The following is a 19157-nucleotide window of genomic DNA, read 5'->3' as shown; positions in this document are numbered from 1 at the left end:
TTCTGAGAATTGATAAAATGGCTGTTCCTCTGAGACTGTTTCAGCTATTATCCAATTTGAGATGCTTTTATTTATTTTAAGTATGCTTACCTTAACGAAAGCATTTTCTGCAAGGTCACTGTCAAGGGACTGTAGTTGACAGAAGTTCATTTGTTTGGATAAAAGGCATAGATATATAGAAATTTATAATTAATGACTCAGGATGTCTTCAATTTGTTAAGTTTACTCTAGGTTTTCTCTTACAGCTTTCCCAACGTGCTTCCTTTACTGAGTCCTGGCAATCTGTCCTCTTCAGGCGCTCCGTCCTTGTTCAGTCTTTTGCATCCTAGTAAAAGATCAGTGAACCTTGTGACAATCAGTTATACCTGGAGCTTGTCAGCAAAAGAGACAAAATACAAAGCAAAAATACAGAAAAATAACAGTACATACTATTTGTATCTGACATTTTTCACTTACATTCCAGTACCAGATTTCACTATGTATGACATGGCATTGTTTGATCCTTTGATTAAAAAACATGTATCCATAGTTATATGTTTTGTAAATCACATCAAAGTCAGTTTTTCTGAATGAACAGTATAAAATATTTTTCCTTAGATATCCACAGAATGTTAGGGATTGGAAGGGACTTCAAAAGATCATCTAGTCCAATCCCCCTGCCAGAGCAGGAGCACCTAGATGAGGCAACACAGGAATGTGTCCAGGCAGGTTTTGAATGTCTCCAGAGAAGGGGACTCCACAACACACCTGGGCGGCCTGTTCCAATGTTCTGTTACCCTCACTGGGAAGAAGTTTCTTCTTAAATTTAAGTGGAACTTCTTATGTTCCACTTTGAACCCATGACCCATTGTCCTACCTTTGGTTGTCACTGAGAAGAGCCTGGCTCCATCCTCGTGACACTCACCCCTTATATATTTATAAACATTAATGAGGTCACCCCTCAGTCTCCTCTTCTCCAAACTAAAGAGCCCCAGCTCCCTCAGCCTTTCCTCATAAGGGAGGTGCTCCACTCCCTTGATCATTTTTGTTGCCCTGCGCTGGACTCTCTCCAGCAGTTCCTTGTCCTTCTTGAACTGAGGGGCCCAGCACTGGACACAATATTCTTCACCTGAAGATAACGAAAATTGTTGGATAAATTATGCAAAAAGACACTTAAGTATTCTAGACTCAATTTTTTATTAAAAATGTAAAGAACACAAGAGAAATCTTTGATATAATGGTACTTTTGATTAATCTTTTATCAATTATGACGATTTTCTTTCATAAAGAATCTAGGTTCTAAGAGTCAGTATGTCAACAGTAAGTGTAGAGAGCCAAAGCTAGGAAATTCTTTACATTCTTGTGTGAGGGTTCCACTATATTACAGGTGTTTGCTGCATGCTTGTTCTGTAGTGGTGAATTATGGAAAAAAACCCTGAGCATCTTTCCGGTCAAAAGATATGCTAAAGCTTTTCTGGTTTTGTTTGTTTGTTTGTTTTTTCTTTTTACTTTGTGTCCAAAGGCAACATCATTAAAAAAGAAAAAAAAAATATCTAGGGGAACTTCACAACTTCACTGGTCAAAATGAGAAAGAAAAGTTGTGAAGCTTGAATTAGTATGTTCCATATCCAAATCAATTTCCTACCTCTTAACTACAGAGTACCTTTTAGCATCTGTGACGTAACTCTCATTAAAAATAACACTTTTCTCTATTAGACATAGAGCCTTAAGTTATTACTGACCACAATTCTTCTTCCAGATCTTGCTATGCTGAAGGAAGACATCAATCCACAGCCTGCCCATCATGGTTTATAATTTATGCCTTCTAGAGGTTAGTATCCTAGTCAGCTAACAACCTCGTTGAAACCCCTTCAAGCACAGGTCAGGCAAAATGCTTAAGGGCTGCAAATAGATTCTGTTTAAAGTTAACTTCAATCATTTTGACTGAAATAATTTTGAAAGCATCACTACAGTTTGCTGAGTTTGGGGCTTGGAGGGGTTGATAGTACTGAGTAAGAAAATGGTAATAGTTAATCAGCAATGTCAATCATTTCAGCTGTGAATTTCTAGTTCTGCTCTGGAAAGCAGCTAAATTCTCTATATGATGCTGTACCACCTCAGGTACCAGGAAGAGTGTCTTACTAGTGTGTTGTCCTTCGTATGTTCTTTAAACTAGTTTCTAGAATACCTGTCTTTTCTTGAAAACTTTACACTTGTTCACCTAAAAATGAAAACACACATTTGAAGACTATGGAAAATTTCCTTTACTTTATCAACATGTTTCTCTCACAAACATTGTCAGGAAGCATTGTTTAACAGATCTGGAATCTTCCGTACATGACTTAACTTTATTATTGCTTATAGTGACACAGGAGACAGTGAGAACAACTCATGGCAATGGGTAACCTCCTAGGAAGAGAGAGTTTGGACTCAATATGAGTGTGGTGCAAATAATAGGCATAAAACTGGAAGGAAGTTTTATTTTTAGACCCATATCTTAAAGCCCAAATTAAAAGAAAAAAAACACAACAACCTAAAATGTTATTTCTCTTATTAAAGACTTCACTGAAAAGACCAAAGGAAACAGTTCCCCTAGGTGGCTGTAGTATCAGGTAGAGAGTGTATATACATGTATTTATATACACACACACATATACATATATATATATATAGAGAGAGAGGAGTTAGCCTTCATATATATATATGAGAATAACAAGGAACATAATCTTTACAACTATTTCTTTTCAAAGAGTCATTTATCTTAGACTGTTATGTAAAGATGTGTACATCTATATGGATCATTCTGTATCGTAAATCTAATATATGGCCTAAAACCACAATTCTTAACATTTTTTTGTGATCCTGATAACACTCTGACAATGTTAAAGCAAATTGTGTCAAAGAAAACATTTTCCTGCTTTTTCCATTTTTTTGAAGGGACAGAATGGAGTAAAAAACTCTCCCTTTTTATAAGTATGTTCAGTACAATCACACATAACCTTGTGGTTATTGTTGTGGGAACCATAAATTTTTCTCTTTTCACTCATTTAAGGGCTAATGCAGTACCCATGGAAGTCAGTGGAAGGTTATCAAGACTTCCAGGAATAATTTACTGTAGCTAAACATCTGCTTTTTCCTCAGAGATATGTAAGTAATTAATCATGTTTGAGTTTCATAACATGTTTTATACTAGAAAGTGTACATTAATAAGAATTAAATAAGTTTATATATGTTTTTCTTTTTAACATAATACCAAAATGTAATAATGTACATTAAAAAAAATCAACCTGCAATTTATAGAATGGTATGGAGAAAGAGTCTTCTGTGTTATTTTCAAATTATTGCATGAAAATAATTATGTTAAGTATTATTTTATCATATACTATAGAAGGACCATAATACATGATCTTAAGATTTATATGAAAAGGACCACAACTATTAGTAGAGAGTTTTAATTTTTTTTACAATATTTTCTGATAAGAAATTTTCTTCACTTCTCTTACATAATGAAACGTTTGTCCATTAAAGAAAAAAATAAAGTGTAGAGAGATGAAATCACACAGAAATTAGATTATTTTAAAAAATCTTTATCGTGAATTCTGGGTAATCTAGTGATTTCTTCACAACAATTGAAGCACTTCAAGACTATGACATTTATAGTTTCCTATTTGTAGTGTAAATTACCGAGAAGAAAAACCTGGCAAGAACATTAATAAATATATATAATCACATTTAAAGAATAAACCAGAGGTAAAGATGGTACCATCCATATAAACAGACTTCAGCTCAGCTATTGTAAGGTTTTACTGGGAATTACATAAAAATATGCTTCAGGAAAAGTTCTTTCTGTACAGACTTTTCTCTCTAACATTCCAGTCCCTCTGGTGGAGAAGTTGCTTCCTCCTATTAAATTGAATGAGATTTGCAGAATAAGTTATCAAATCACAGAAATCACCAAATAGGAGTTTTGGACACTATGCGTGGGTTTTTTTAGCTATTTTTTTCCAATAATACATAAATAAGACTAGCAATTGACTGAGTATATTATTGTTTTCACTTACTAAATTAACCCTTTAAAAAAAAAATGTTTTTTGGAGACTTTGGATGGATATTTAGGTCAAGTTCTTTGTAGACAAGAGAGCAAAAATGTGATAGTGTAGACTACAGACAAGCCTGATTATGTACAGGTGACAAATATAACTTTGCATGTATGGCTCAAGTCTTACTTATTATACTCTCCTATAGTATTCCAAATGTATGCCAAATTGTGTTGTACTATTTTGTGAGTATTGTTAGGCAAATTTCTTCTAAGTCATCATTGCTCATAAATAAAATGCTCAGCTGAATTCCTCTTTCCCTTTACTCATGAATTCCACTTATTTTTTTTAATTCTCAGCAACATACTCTTTTAATGAAGTTGGTAAAAATCTGGAAAATATATACATCAAGAAATGTCCCTATTGTGCTTCCAAATAGACAAAGGGGGAAAAAAAATCAGTTTGGAAGACAGATACTGAAATAATCCTGCAACACTAGATCTCTGAAAGACTGCCAGACTTTCACAAAATGGTGGACACTTTTTACTTTGTTTCACTTTCTTTGGCACACTTGGAGCACAAAAGCCCCAAACTACGTAATATATACCTCCTTAAAAAAGATGTGGTATCAAAAGTTGTGAGCAAGAACAAATGAACCCAATAATGACAGCTGAGTAGGACCCTCAAAATGCTAAAAAAAAAAAGGTGCTTATAGTGAGGGGAAGAAAGGAGGTCAGGACAAGCCTTTCATAACTCCTTGTCTGGTGGCTTCTTTCACCAAAATATTACCTGAAACGTAAAGCTGTACGGTGAGCAAATTTTTAATATTAGATTGTTGAAATATACTGCATATTTGGTTTTTGTGTCATCATTAAGCTCAAAAATATTGTGTGTTTTTTTCTTTTAATAAATCTGTTATATTTGAGACTGTAAACATATAAATTTACAACACTTGTCTTGTATACAACTGTTTCTGTAAAAAAGAAACAAGGCTGTATAATAGCATTTTTTCATTATCTCTGTAAAGAAGCACTCTTTTTTTTTTTTTTTTTCTTTTTCATTTACTCAATCAAGATGATAGACGAGAACCTAACTGAATGACCTCACCGGCAATGCAGGAATCTATTACTTTAGTTAATACACATTATGGTATATAAATTGAATCTACAAAATAAGTCAAGCCAAAGAAGAAACACCCACTAAACTAAAAACCTTGTGTTTCTTTAGGGGAGAAAAAGGCAACAATTAATGTAAGGAACATCAGTCTCTCAAGTTATTATTTTCTTAGCTTTCCCAATTATGGCAGATTGTGACCAGAAGTGGTACTATATAATTCAATCAGATGGAAGGTAAGATCATGGGTGAGATAACTGCCTGAATTAGCATCACTGGAAAATAATAGAAGACAAATTTCTCATAAATTAAGTATATGCAAGGCACTGGTTCTTCCCTTTCTCACCTGATTTGTGGTCAAATAAATCAATAGAAAGACTTAATTTTCTTCTATAGATTTTATTCAGGCTACAGTTAGATACATATTTTCCTATTACAAACTGAACTTTTCCCTTAAACCTAACAAAAATTCTGCTTTGACCTGTTGGGATTTGAACCCCATCCCTTATCCCCTTCAGTTATATACTACTATGCAAGCAGTTTTTACACAGATGTAAAATTTTTCCTCACTCTTTTTCAGCAGGTGTTAATACTGGCAATCTGGGAATACTATTTATTCTTCTATGTCACCTTTGAACTGACAACTTCTAACCACTTTTAGACCTTAAATTGCAGAAAAATTTTGCAAAGCAGAGAAAAGAAATATATAACTTCACTTTGAACCAATGTTATGCAGCAGTTATTTATTTAAGGATAGTAACCAGCATTGCAGTACAATACCACAGCCAGGTTGAAACTTGGCTGTGAATTTGGGTAGGCAGACAGCAAGTATGAAGTTTAAAGACACAAGGAATCTCTAGGCTGAGAATCTCAAAAAGAAATACGGGATTTATATGCCTCAATTTTGGGATCTCTGAAGCATATCGACATAAACTGACAGACAAATAGCATCTTCTGAAGGAAATCATGTCCCATTATTGCTTTTTGTATAGAGCATGGAAAACTAAGACATTCAGAATTAATAATCACATTTGGATTTTCTTTTCAGTGTCCTTGCTCTGATGAAAAGCCAGATGGTATTGGTAGGTGAGCTGGCATACTTTAGACCTTTTGATAAGAAATATGGGCATGAAGAAGTTATGTAGGGACTTAAAAAAGAAAGAGAAGCTTTTAAAGATGGAAATATATGAACAGTTCAATAGTTTTACAAACTGTATAAAATTAAGTACTGTTATAGCTCCTTGAAAAGGTAATGGCCTCATATTGTCCCCCAAACTTGACTAGAACAAAAGCTTAGTGCTAGAACAATTATGTGCATGTTCTATCATTATGGATTTTTCCTTTTTATGTACCAACACATGCCAGTTTTTTAGATATTAAGATCCCCAAGAATGATTCCTCTAGTGACTGCTGTTTCTAGAACAGTCTGATATTTCAGCTGATAGCTGTTATCTGAATACAAGCTTGAAGCTACAACAGTATGCTAGTACACAAATTACAGGAGTGTTCTGGTTACCTTTAATTTCCATACATGTTAGCTAAACAGAACAAATAAGTACATATTTCCATTATAAATAAATATTTCTGGTTTAGAGAAGGATGACCAGTGTTGTAAGCCTATATTTATGGAATATCTTCATAGCAAGATACAGACTGTTATTTAAACTTATTGATTAAGTAACAAGTAATGCATACAACCATGGTTTAGGTGCTTAGGGTTTATTGTGTGTCTTTCTCCTCAGAGATATCACCTGAAGTAATTAAACTTTAGGTTTGAAAACTATAAAAAATAATATTGTTTAAAAATACTAGTAATATTATGGACAATTTTCAAACCACTGTAAAATGGAAATGCTTACAGGTGAAAATTACTTGATTGGCTGTGACGAGAAGAATTCTAGTTTGTGGGAGTACAAATGAATGATGTTTACACAGCCCAGCCAAATCCCAAAATAATGATGAAGTTGCAGTGGATAAAGCCTGTTATTATAATATTCTTTAAGACTGTCTGCAGCGTCATCGTTTCGCTAGAAGACGAATCCCACATTTTTGATTTGTACAGTTAGATATATGAAACTGACCTTCAGCTCTGGAACAGTTTTCCCCCAGCCTTACAAAGTGCTGATGCAGGATCTCTCCTCTCTTCCACGCAAAGACATTATAGGAGACAGAACTGTCTTTGATGGTTAATTTATATACTCTGGTTTTGGTTTGTGTTTTTGTTTGTTTGGTTGGTTTGGTTTGGTTTGGTTGGTCGGTTGGTTTATTTTTTTCTGTGTGTGTGTGTGTGTGTTGTTTTTTTTGTCTTTTTTTTTTTTTGGTCTTATATAGGAATATAACAGTTCTGTGAACATATATATTTTGTGTATATAAAATAAATAAAATTTAGAGGAGGGTTTCAAACATGTGAATACACATACTTGTTTTATTAACAGCTATGTTGTGATATATTAGAGGTACTTGTCATCTTTTTTCACAGAAAGTGCACTTTCAGCTTCTAAATCTTAAATTAAACTGCTCTGGACTAATAAAAAAAAGAAATAAAGTCTACAGAAATAAATTGCCTCTGAAATAGATTTAAACTTCGTAAGAATTATCAGCCTCTTATATCTAGTGGAGAAGGCAAAATATGAAGGAACTATTAAATTCATATCTCAGCAACTACAAAACAGTATTTCTGTACCTGTGGTACATGAGATTACAGCACTCTGAGTCATCTGAAAAACCAAGGACTCTGTAATGATAACTAACAGAATTAACAAACAGATTAAGGACTAGATTGCTTACCAGAGGGACTAAAAGGTTCACACATATATATTCCCTCGAGTCCTCCTGTAAGTGAATGTTTTCCATCGGAACTAAGGCTGGCAGAAGCTGGTCTTCAAGAAATGTAACAGATAAAATGAGGAAATATCATGTGTAGTTATGTTTGAAAGTCCATAGAAAGGTAGGAATGGGAGGGAGGAAATGGAAAAAATCATATAGACTGATAGTCTCCAAGTAGGGTGGCTATATAGAACCCTTCAGTGATACACTCCTTTTTGGCCCTATGTAGGAAAGGTAACCTGCCACTTCATCTCTCTCCTGTGTCTCAACCAATTACCCAAGATGGCAAACAGTAAATAATAGTAGCAATGATCACATCCTTTGAATTTTTGCAAATCTTTCCCCTTTAATTCAAGAAGTGATGATGGTAGTTTTATGGGTTTTTTTTTTTTTAACTATATCTACAATGCCTGTTTTGGTTGAGACATGCTATGATGAAATAAAGTGGCAAAAACAAAGAAAGTGAAGCTTAGAAATTGAGCCTTGGTGCCATAATCCAAGTTTTTAATGGGTGAAAGACATAAAGTAATCATGTGCTTTACAGTAGAAAGTGTTTGCTATTTCTGAGAAAAAAACCCACAGCTCTCCTTTTGATCATAATCCCTGTTATCTTTCACAGGTTCCTGTCATATAAAGACAATAAAAAGAAAAATGCAAACCTCTTTTGAAATCCACACAGTGAAAAAGCAGTAGCATGCCTATTTGCAGACACATTTAACAAGGAGAATTTAAAATCCCCCTGTAAATTGTGTATTGACAATAACATTTGTGAGTATATTTCCTATCCTTCAGTCATTATCTTTGCTGGAAGTGCAAGTGTTGTGGATACAGAGTTACCATAATTAATTCAACAATGTTAAATAGTATAACAGAAATATATAGACATAATTAATAAATATTAAAATAATGCCTCTATCATTGTATCTGTTATTGCAATAATATCTACAGGTATTATTAGGTATTTATAAATAAGCATAAATTATAATAATAGAAGGATATAAACCCATTGTTTTTATATTTTGAAGTGTGAACTTTTGTTAACTCACTTTCCTGCCTCCTTCTGTCAAATTTTAATTCATCACTATTTTTCGTGAGTGAAGAAGTTGGTTGGCAAAGAGACAATCAGTAACTAGTAAAGACTGTAACCTGAGGTTCAGTGCTGTAAAACATATGCATTTGTTTATTCAACCATATGTGTCAGGAATGCTTTCATGTAACACCATGATGCTACTCCCATTTCGGAAAGACTAACCATGAACCTAAGTGTTTGCTGGTTGGATCTAATGCTCATTAAACTGTATCAACTCTTCCCATTCAGTAGTCACTCAGACTGTTTCTACACTAAAAATTTTAGCAGCTGTGTTCCTGCAGTGAAGAGGTAGGGTTCAGATTCATTGCCATCAAGATACAAATATTGTTGTTCTTGCAAAAGGAAAGGCCCAAAAGCTAAAGATCTAATATTATGACTGGCCTTTGAAGTTGCAGTATAGAAGAGATGAGCTTTGGTTAGTCTTAGAAAAAGAGAAGAAAAAAAAGCTAAAAACCCCTACCTTAATTTGCTGTGGGAACAGAAAATAAAAAGTAAAATGGCTAATCTCACTTGTTGATTTCTCCGAGTTGAGCAGATAAAGTGGATAATTCCGGGTGTTTAAAAATTCATTTAGATATAAGTATCTTGAACAACTCTGTTCTCAGTGGCGCAGGCTTGTTATCTGGCATATGTGAAATGAAATTCAAATCCCTGACCTGTCTAACTTATCGTATACCAAAAGACTAAATTATAAATTATCGTGTACCAGAAGACTAAAAAAGGCACTAAATTTAAACACTTCCAACAGAACAATTGGATAATTGAGTTTGGAGGGGGGCCTCTGGAAGCCATTTGGTTGAGCATCCTCCTCAGAGCATGCCCAACTTCAACTTTAAATACATCACTGAAGTTAGAGTGGTCAAAGCCTAGTCCAGTCAAGTTGTGAAAATCCCCAGGTATGGAGAACTCACAGCGTCTCTGGCCAGCCTATTCCATTGTTCTGCCACAGCCAGTGGGGCAGATTGCGTTCTTACAGTGTAACTGCATATTTGGGCCTGTCGCCCTTTTGCTGTGCGCCGTTGAGAAGAGTCTGACTCTATCTTCTCCACAACACCTACCCCCTGGATCGTGTTAGCCTTTCTTTCCTCACAATAAGCAAAGTCAACATTTGCATCATGTGCCCCAGAGCCATTGCTATGGCTTGTGGCTGGACTCTCTCCTTTGTTCACCTCTCTTTAGTGAGGTTGCTAAAGCAGTCTGTCCCACTGGCCAGGCTGGTGATGAAGAACCAACATAGCCTTTTCAGAAACAGGTATGTTTTTAGAAAATACTTAAATAAGAGAGCTCTTTCCGTTAGATTAAAAAAAAAAAAAAAAAAAAAAAAAAAAAAAAAAACCACGAACAAAAGTCAACACGAAAAAGCAAACAAAAAAATATACCCAACTTGGTCTCCCCTTTTAATGAACTGGAATAAAAGAGCTTTTTACAGAAAAGATCCAAGGCTGTTTAGTTTTATGGAATTTGTAAGTAGGCCACCTCTTGTCTTTCCTCTCAGAATAGTGTTACTCAGCTCCAGACTATTTAGAATTCAAAAAGAGTTGTGCAAAGGATACCATTTGTCTAGGCTTTTTAAAACTCCAGGAATCAATTCAACTGAATCATCAGTGTATTCTGAGCACATTAGTTAAGAAAAGCATATGGTGCAGAATGCTTAATGAATGCAAGTGGTTTATTAATTCATTTGTAACAGTCTTGTTAGTTTGTTTTTTAATCATAAGATTATTAATGTAAAATCCTGTATTGGTTCACCACTTTTGCTCATAGACAAAGAATACAACCACACCATTTACATGTACTAGAAAAAATGTAACCTAAGGAAATAGTCTCTAGTCACTAGTTTGAGAGTAAATTGAGAGTAAATACTAGTCTGAAGCAAAAGTATTAAGTATTGACCCATCCCTGAAAATATGGAAGACATTTCTAAATGAATATAGGATAAGTAATAATGGTGGTCATGTTGTCAAATTAAAGTTTTAAAGCATTTACTTTCCCATATTGGCTCTATAACCAGTTATTTACACTGTTAGGGCCAAAAAAGGCATCTGTGCACCTTTATTTTCCTTCCATTGTGACGCCATAGGTTATGCTAGCACCTGTAGGGTGATCTATCTGTATTCTCCATTAGCAAGGAAAATGGATAAAATCAAACAAACTGTGGCACATGACATGTAATGTTCATATATTAGATGAAGTGCTGTCTCCATGCTATATTTTAGTCTGACAGCTTATGTATACATTTTGTTGCTTATATGTGATGGCAATAAATCCTGAGAATCAAAATAGGTTTGAATTAATGTCTTCCATGTTGGAGGATCACACTGAGGCAAAACCATCCAGCTATAACATGGATAAATATCTATATTATATTGCATATGTGTGTGTGTATTAGTACTGAAGGCAGAAGAAAAATGAGAACAAAGGCCATTGGTCAACACCTAAATTAGATTTTAAGAAATCTACTCCTTTTTCTTTTATCCCATTCCTTTCATTTTTTCTGTCACAATCCTTAATGATTCCTTTCAGGTAGACTCACACAGAATAAGACAGATGTCATGAATATGTGGATGAAAGCATTTGCTTCCTAAGCAACAAAAGCCCAGAAACATCTCTTGAATTTTCTCTTTCCTTTCTACACTTCTGAATCCATTTGTAAACACAGTTTTATGTCAAAAATGGAACTGTATCTTCTTCAGTCTACTGTTCAGGTTGGAGACATGGGATAAAGCATTTAGCAGCTTGTTGTTTAAAACTATCTAGCTATCAGGAACTTTCTGGCCAATATGATCCCTGCTGCTTATCATGTCTCAGGAGGTCTCATGCAGGGTGAAAGAGGGGCAGGGTCCAGTGTAACTCTTAGTTTGAACTCACTGTACCATAGCATGTTTACAAATTTTTGTATATCAAAGCCACAGTTTATTTTGAAAGGCTCATCATCAGGATTTTCTGTAATTTTATTTCATTCTACACATAAGATTTTATGCAACAAGGGAGTGGAGCTCTGCTTAGCCTGCACAGTACATCATTGGGACTGCCCCAGAGAGAGATGCCTGACAAGTTGCTCCAAAATGACTGCCTGCAGGGTTTTGCAAGGACCTTCTGGGAACAGTGTGTTTCTTGCAGCATTTTTAAGTATTAGTGGTATATATGTTGATATATTAGCAAGGCGTTATTCTAGATCAAGAATTAGGGTCTTAAATTAAGCTGATCTGACCTTATGTAAAACTTCAGAGAAACAATAATTTCTATCATCCCGTAAATAAGTAGTCAGAAGCCTGCTTAAAAACATAATGCCAAAATTATTTTTTAGTAAACTTTCAAAGGAATACCTTTTTTTCTCACTTCTTGATTTAAAGAGATTATTGAAATGCAAATGTGCTAAAGAACTAAGTTTTTTATTACGCCTCATGTTATAGTCACTTGGACAATTCAGCAACTAAATTAATCTTTTGATAAAAATTCAACCATACAAATTGAGTTAGTGCTAAGATACGTCAGTATTCTGTAAAAAGACTATGTGAGCTTTACACAGTCCACAGAAAATGACAAGTGTCAATTAAAGAAGAAATTCTGTTGCTAAGAGATTAGACTCACAAGAAGACCCAATAAAGTTTCCTCATTTTAAATAGTAAATGGCTTAAGAAATAATAACTATATATTAACAAGAAATAAACCCAGGTAGGTCAATGAGTGGTTTTGTGTGAATTTATGGAAAATTCAATGCAAATGTAAAACATTTGGATCAAACTCTCTTTTATGCTTACTGCACCTGCATATACAAGTAAATACAGTGTAGACAGCAGATCCATCGTCATGTGTTGAATCTATGTTTTGATTTATATTATACCTGGCATTAACATCTTCAAAACTCTTATGGAAATGCAAGAGCATCTGGTACACTAAATTTATTACATTTTCTTATAAAATATAATAAAAATGAGAAGAAGAAAAATATTTCCCATTATAGACTTGGAAAAGTAGAACTAAATTTTACATATCAAAGTTAGAGATTCGCCAAAAAGGTTATTGTCTACACAATATTCAACATTTCACAACAGGTGAAAAAAGCGACTGTATAGAGTAAAGAATAGGTAATGTTAAATCCAAAAAATGTTATTGTCTCATTCCATTATACCATTTTGCTCCCATCTCACTTCCTTTAAACCTATCCAAAGTGCTTCAAAAAGCATTATTTTTTAATACAAATTTCTGCACAATCTCTTTTTTCCACTGTCTCTAAAATTTGTCTTTCCTTTTGAAGTGTATCTCAGCTTAACTTTAGTATCTGATTCATCTATTCATACTTACCTTCTTAATATTAGGTCCTAGCTCTCATTCTTCCATTTTTATTCTAACACTTGTTTTTGCTACCTTGATATCCAAGTGGCAAGAGGGAGAGTTCTCCTGAATAAAATATTGGTAAACCATGGGTTCACAATCTAAAACCTTTGATTTTGCCTGTGGAAAATTTTTAACGTTAACTGGAGAAAGGTATGTCATGAAAAAAAAACATATGTAAAAGATTTTACTATGGCTCTCTGCTGACAGCCATTTTGTGCAAATATTTATGCTTGCATTTCTAATATGTATGGTAGAGAACATATACTTTTTAAAAAAAGTTTGGAAAAGATCCCTGGAAGTCATCTAGTCCAACCTTTCTCTCTTAAGGAGTCAACTGCAACAGGTTGGGCAAGAGTCTTGTCTATTATTGGAAATACTTGCATTTCTGAGTGAAATTCAGCTTTCATTCTGTGGGAAATTCCAACATTTAAAAAAATGTTTTGTTTTTCCCAAACTTTATTTTTACTCATTTGTATACAGAACAAAAATTAATTTAAAAAGTCAATTTTGAACATCTGATTTAATATTTTCCCTATGTTAGTAACAGCAGAAGGATGCAAACACAGATAAGTTCATATCAGTGGGTCATTTACAAGAGTGCCTGCAATATCTGGAATACAGAAGCACCAAGAGTCTTCACCCTGAGAGCTGGGACCAGGGCTTCGGGAATAAGGAAATTCTTGTACAAATTTCTTGTATTGAGTTGAATATCACCTTGGACCAAATCCAGGCATTTGTAATATTGATGCTGCATTTAAATAATTACTTTTATATATTTTTATTAGAGAACAATTAAGGAATAGTTGAAAATAGGTAGGAACAAAATCCAAAATAATTGATGATTCCAATACACAGACCTGGCTATTGCACACTACAGTTACAATACCAATGTTTTTTTTAAGTTCCTTAAACTATGTTTATGCATGAGAATTTTTTTGTGTGTGGCCTTTGATCTTTTTTCTACTATATATCTGGGTTTTATAACTCATCCGTATGTGTTGAATCATGGTACAGTAACAAACTAAACACAGGAGAGCATTTATTGGAGTTCTGTCCATCTGGAAGCTTTTTGTGGCATGTTATCGCAGTTTGTAAATGGACTCCAGCATACATAAAGCATTTTGTCTATGCAAAATGACGTCTGTATAAATCATGACTCCAATAACATTTTACTCCTATATACCTATATCATTATACAATTTCATATTTCCAGGCCTTTTGAGATGTTTTTTACTGTTACTCATAAATCCTTTTGTACTGCAAAATGTTATGAATTTCATGAAGTAAATGAATGCTAGTTTTATCAAACATCTAATTCCCACTGTAGTAGTTTTACAGGCTCTGAAAGGCTCCCATATTCTACTCTATATTTTTTCTTTTCATTTTAAAACATGCTGTGATTTAGTATTCCCCACCCATGCCAAACTCATTTAAGGGAGAGCATTCACTTCCCCTTCTTCCCCTCTGAACTCTTGGTAGGGAAATACTATTCCAATTGATTAAAAAAAAAAAAAAAGTCTAGTCTTTAGAAGAAGCTGAAAAAATTATGGGATTTCAGAACCAAGTTTAGGACATGAAGATTATTCCATAGAGAGGGATCATCAGCAACAAGCTGCAAGCATCATGTGTTTTCCAATAACTTCATGCAGCTGACACAGTCTCGTGACTGGGATGTAACACAGAGGCACCTTGACTGATACCAGTTGTTCCTTACAATTGTGCATCATATCAGAGCTCAAACCCAACTTAGTAATGAATGTGAAATTAATATAAACGAGCAAAAGAGTCTGATATTACCAGGAAGAGGAGATGTACATGCCCTTGAAATATGGACCTGTTTCTATTGGAGTGCACTGGCTTTTATGACTCTGTGAAACTGTTACTGACAGAAATAACGATGTCTCCTGCTCACTACCTTGCCTAATCTGTTACTGCTATCTTTGATCTTCTGGCCATTTGAAATTTTACCCAGGTTTACACATATTTTTTAGTTTTGCTTATTCCTATTCAAATGTACTTGGTCTTTTCTAATGTTATCCTGTTTCATGGTACTTTTACTCTTGTTAGAATATATTTCTGATGCTTAGGGACTCTTGTAACTCCCTGATACCATCTCTGTTGGAATTCTTTTTTCCTGTAGAGCTACCCAGAACATATAACAGTAAGTATTACTTTTAAAATTTCACTTTACAAACTAGTAAAGCAGCAAGCAAGTGCAGATCTGTGGTGTCATCAATGTGGAGAGGACAGAACAGTCCAGCTCTCTTCTGTACCTAGTAATAGCATAAAGACACATTTGCCATTTATTTCTCCAGATTTAGCAAAGAATGAGCCTTGAATAAGATATTTTTCACAATAAACAAAGATTGCTAATGAAGTTCAACAATAGCATGCATACATGGCATGATCCTAACTCTTTTTATAAACAATATTTATTTTTTTCCAAACTTATTAAGTCTTGTATCAGCTATATACTATTATACATCACACAGGGCCAGGTGTAGGGAAGGGAAGATTCAGTCCCAGAACTGATTCAGATTAAAAAGTTTGGGATTGAATACCTGGATCAGGCAAGACAGAGAAGATTTAAACTTGAGTCTTCCACTTCCCTGAAGAATACGTGGTCAATTAATTTGTTAGGTATTCAGTAACAGCTCCTGCTGGGGTGTTTTATTTTCCTGTGGGAAAACCCATAAGAGCCTCTGGCCCATCCTTGTATTAGTGAGTGTTTTGAGGAGGAGAGTGGGGAGGACATATTTGCTACAGTGGTGAGTTGAGGGAATTTCTTACTCATATTTCAGCTTGAGAAGGCTCCAAATTTTTCCCAATATCAAGAGCCCAGAGAAGGAGAGGCAAGGAAGTGATGGGAGGAGGTGAAAGGCAATGGATAGTCACTTAGTTAAACTTCTGCTGCTGCAATCTGTGCAAGGTGCAAAATATGCCTTACTGTGCTAAGCCTAGCTGTAAGGTGCACGATTGGAGGAGCTCTTTAAGCAAAACCTGGCCTTTCAGGTGGAAGTCTTCCTTCCCCTCTAACCAGCTGGACAAAAGGATTGTGGATTTTTCTGTTTGTTTAAAACTCCATTTTGCTTCTAAAATGGAAGATGTGGTAAGGTAAATGGTTGCCTCACAAATGCAAACTAATTCACTAGACAATATCAATAAACTCTGTAATTTACTTCCTTTTTGAACATTGAGATTTACTTTCTACCTTCATCACAGATACACGGGTTCATCATGGTCAAGGTAGTAGTATTTCCCCTTAGGCAAGCTCTACTAGAGAGAGGTTGTGGATACTTCTCACTTCTCTGATCTTGCCACTGATTCCTGCAACAATGGCTTTTATTAATATTTATATCCCATCCAGTGAGACAACTTGTATTTTAGGAAAGGTGGTTGCAGTGAATAATCATTATTCATCTGAGCAGTAATTCACATCCCTTGTCTCTGAAGTTCAAGTGAAGAGTTGAAGGTTGAGTAGTAGAGGTGGTGTCAGCCTGAGGGAGTTTATTGACTTAAAAGATATAGACAGTTCCCATTTAAAGGGTAATTTATCCCCATGAAATCTAATTTTACTAATACATCTGAGGTCAAATAACATGTATTGGGTCAGTTTACATTTATAGGCTTCTTCTGACAACCTCAAGTGAATCCCCAACAGAGAAAAGCATAGGCTATGCTGGTAAGAAACAGCAAAGCTCTAAAGCAAATGATTAATAATTTACACAAGAGTTTATTTGGGGTTTTTTTACCTTTTCTAGTAAGCATTTTTTTTTTCTCCTGTTGACTGCTGCACCTGATGTATTTCCTGTATTGTTAAATGTGAGAAAGGTTCTCGGTAGTGTGGATACCGTGTAGTTAAGTACTAGATTTGAAAAGAAACATAGATGCTTTTGTTTATTAACAGAAGAGTAGATTAAGGGAACAGTATTTACTGTCTTAGTCATATGCATTATGGTTGTAGGAGTATAAAGCAATACTATTTACACTGTAACAAACAAGCAGAAGAATTTGACAGAAAACTGGCATTTTGATAAACCCTTTGTTTGTAAAAGTGGATGACATAATGCAGTATCTTTTTCCTATGACTGTGATGGTGTCTCAGGAGCTAAAATCCAGAAAGCCGTTCATGAGGATGAAACAAAACAAAAGACAATTTGCAACTAAAGCTTTCTAAATCTGTTGTGTATTTTGAGAATGTTTAATCTATCTGATTCTGAAAATGCAGTTCCTTCTAATTAATGCAACTGGTAGATAAGTCAGGCTTTGTATGAACATAAATTTAAAGACGGATGAGATAAAGAAGATAAATCAGATGCTGCTTTATATGCTGTCAGAATAGTCAATAAAACTGAAACACAACATAATACAAATTGGAAAAAAAATCCATTTTGCAAAACATTTAATTAGTCTGTCAAATTTGCTGCTGTGAGAGAAAGTTAATTACAGAAGCTTAGTGAGATTCAAAAGAGGGTATTTGCATGGATAAGGGAAGCATTTTTTGCTAGAGATGATGGAAAGTGGTAACTCTGTCTAAGAAGTTAGTGACTAAATGCCCACTACAGGACTTTTGACACCTTTTTATTCTAAAAAAACCCCACAACTATAAACTACTCTATCACCTAAAAAAATGTAAGTACCTTTATAAAAAATCTTATTTCGTTAAACCTGAGTTTCTTAGTAGAAAAATACTGTACACAGCAAGAAGAGAAAAATTTGCACTTAAATTAACAAATTGAGTCTCTTAGAACTACTGTGTATCTATAAAACTGACTAAAAATAATGTCTTTACCAGAGAACAAAAGATTACTTGGAATATGGCATTGTTTTTTGAAGTATTTTAATCTGAACAGCCTTTGCCTCAGTAAGTATATATTTAAATAAGACTCAAAATGCAATCAAAAGGTTTTTAACTTCTTGAATCTGTCAGTAGACTATGAAACAAACAAACAAACAGAAATCACAAAATAAACCCATAAACACGCCCAAACAGATAGCTTTTGCACATGAGAAGGTACCATCTTCCCTCTTCCCCTCCAATGGCACAATGGTTGCTTTTCTTTGCCTTTCTCCAGTAGAGAGAAAGAGCATCTGTCACATGCTATACCTTTAATGTCCAGAGTTTTTCAAGCTGTTTCATTTCTCATCTAAAAGATACTGTTTGAACAAATAAATGCTTGCATATTGTTCTGAGAATACTGCTTTCAAATAAACAACTAATCCAGCTGCCATAAGGCATTCTTTGGTTTCCCATCAGACAACTCAATTTCTGCTTAGTTATTGAAATCTCATGAATTAATAGAGTAAACCAATTCAGAGATAGCATTTCTGTTATTGTGCTAAAATTCAAAGTACTCATTTTGTGATAAGCAGTGAACAGACCAGGGTTGCAAAAAACTGTAGCCTGGAAGTATATTTGTAGGTTTTTCTCTACCAGAGGTAATTCTTCTCTCAGAGGACTCAGCTACGACTAGAGGTTTTGTCCATGAACTACAAATTATATTGGTTAATTTCTGAGACATTCTCAGCCAATACAGATAGAGTCATGCCTTCCAGATGCATGACGTACTGTTGTATTAATTTATGGCTATGTTTTCTAAGCAGAAAGTTTGCTTTGAATGAGAAAAATAAATAAAGGAATTAAGACAGTAATAAGACTAAGGATTATTTTCTCTTAATATGTTTATAGAGAGAACAACAACAACAAAAAACAATCTCCTTCCAAAGGTTTTTTTTCCTCTCTAAAAATGGGATTGGTTCATTGCAGTCTTTTC

The sequence above is a fragment of the Columba livia genome, chromosome 1 (genome assembly GCF_036013475.1).
Source record: "Columba livia isolate bColLiv1 breed racing homer chromosome 1, bColLiv1.pat.W.v2, whole genome shotgun sequence".
In the NCBI taxonomy this organism is placed as follows: Eukaryota; Metazoa; Chordata; class Aves; order Columbiformes; family Columbidae; genus Columba; species Columba livia.
Note: the sequence above shows the minus strand (reverse complement) of the source record.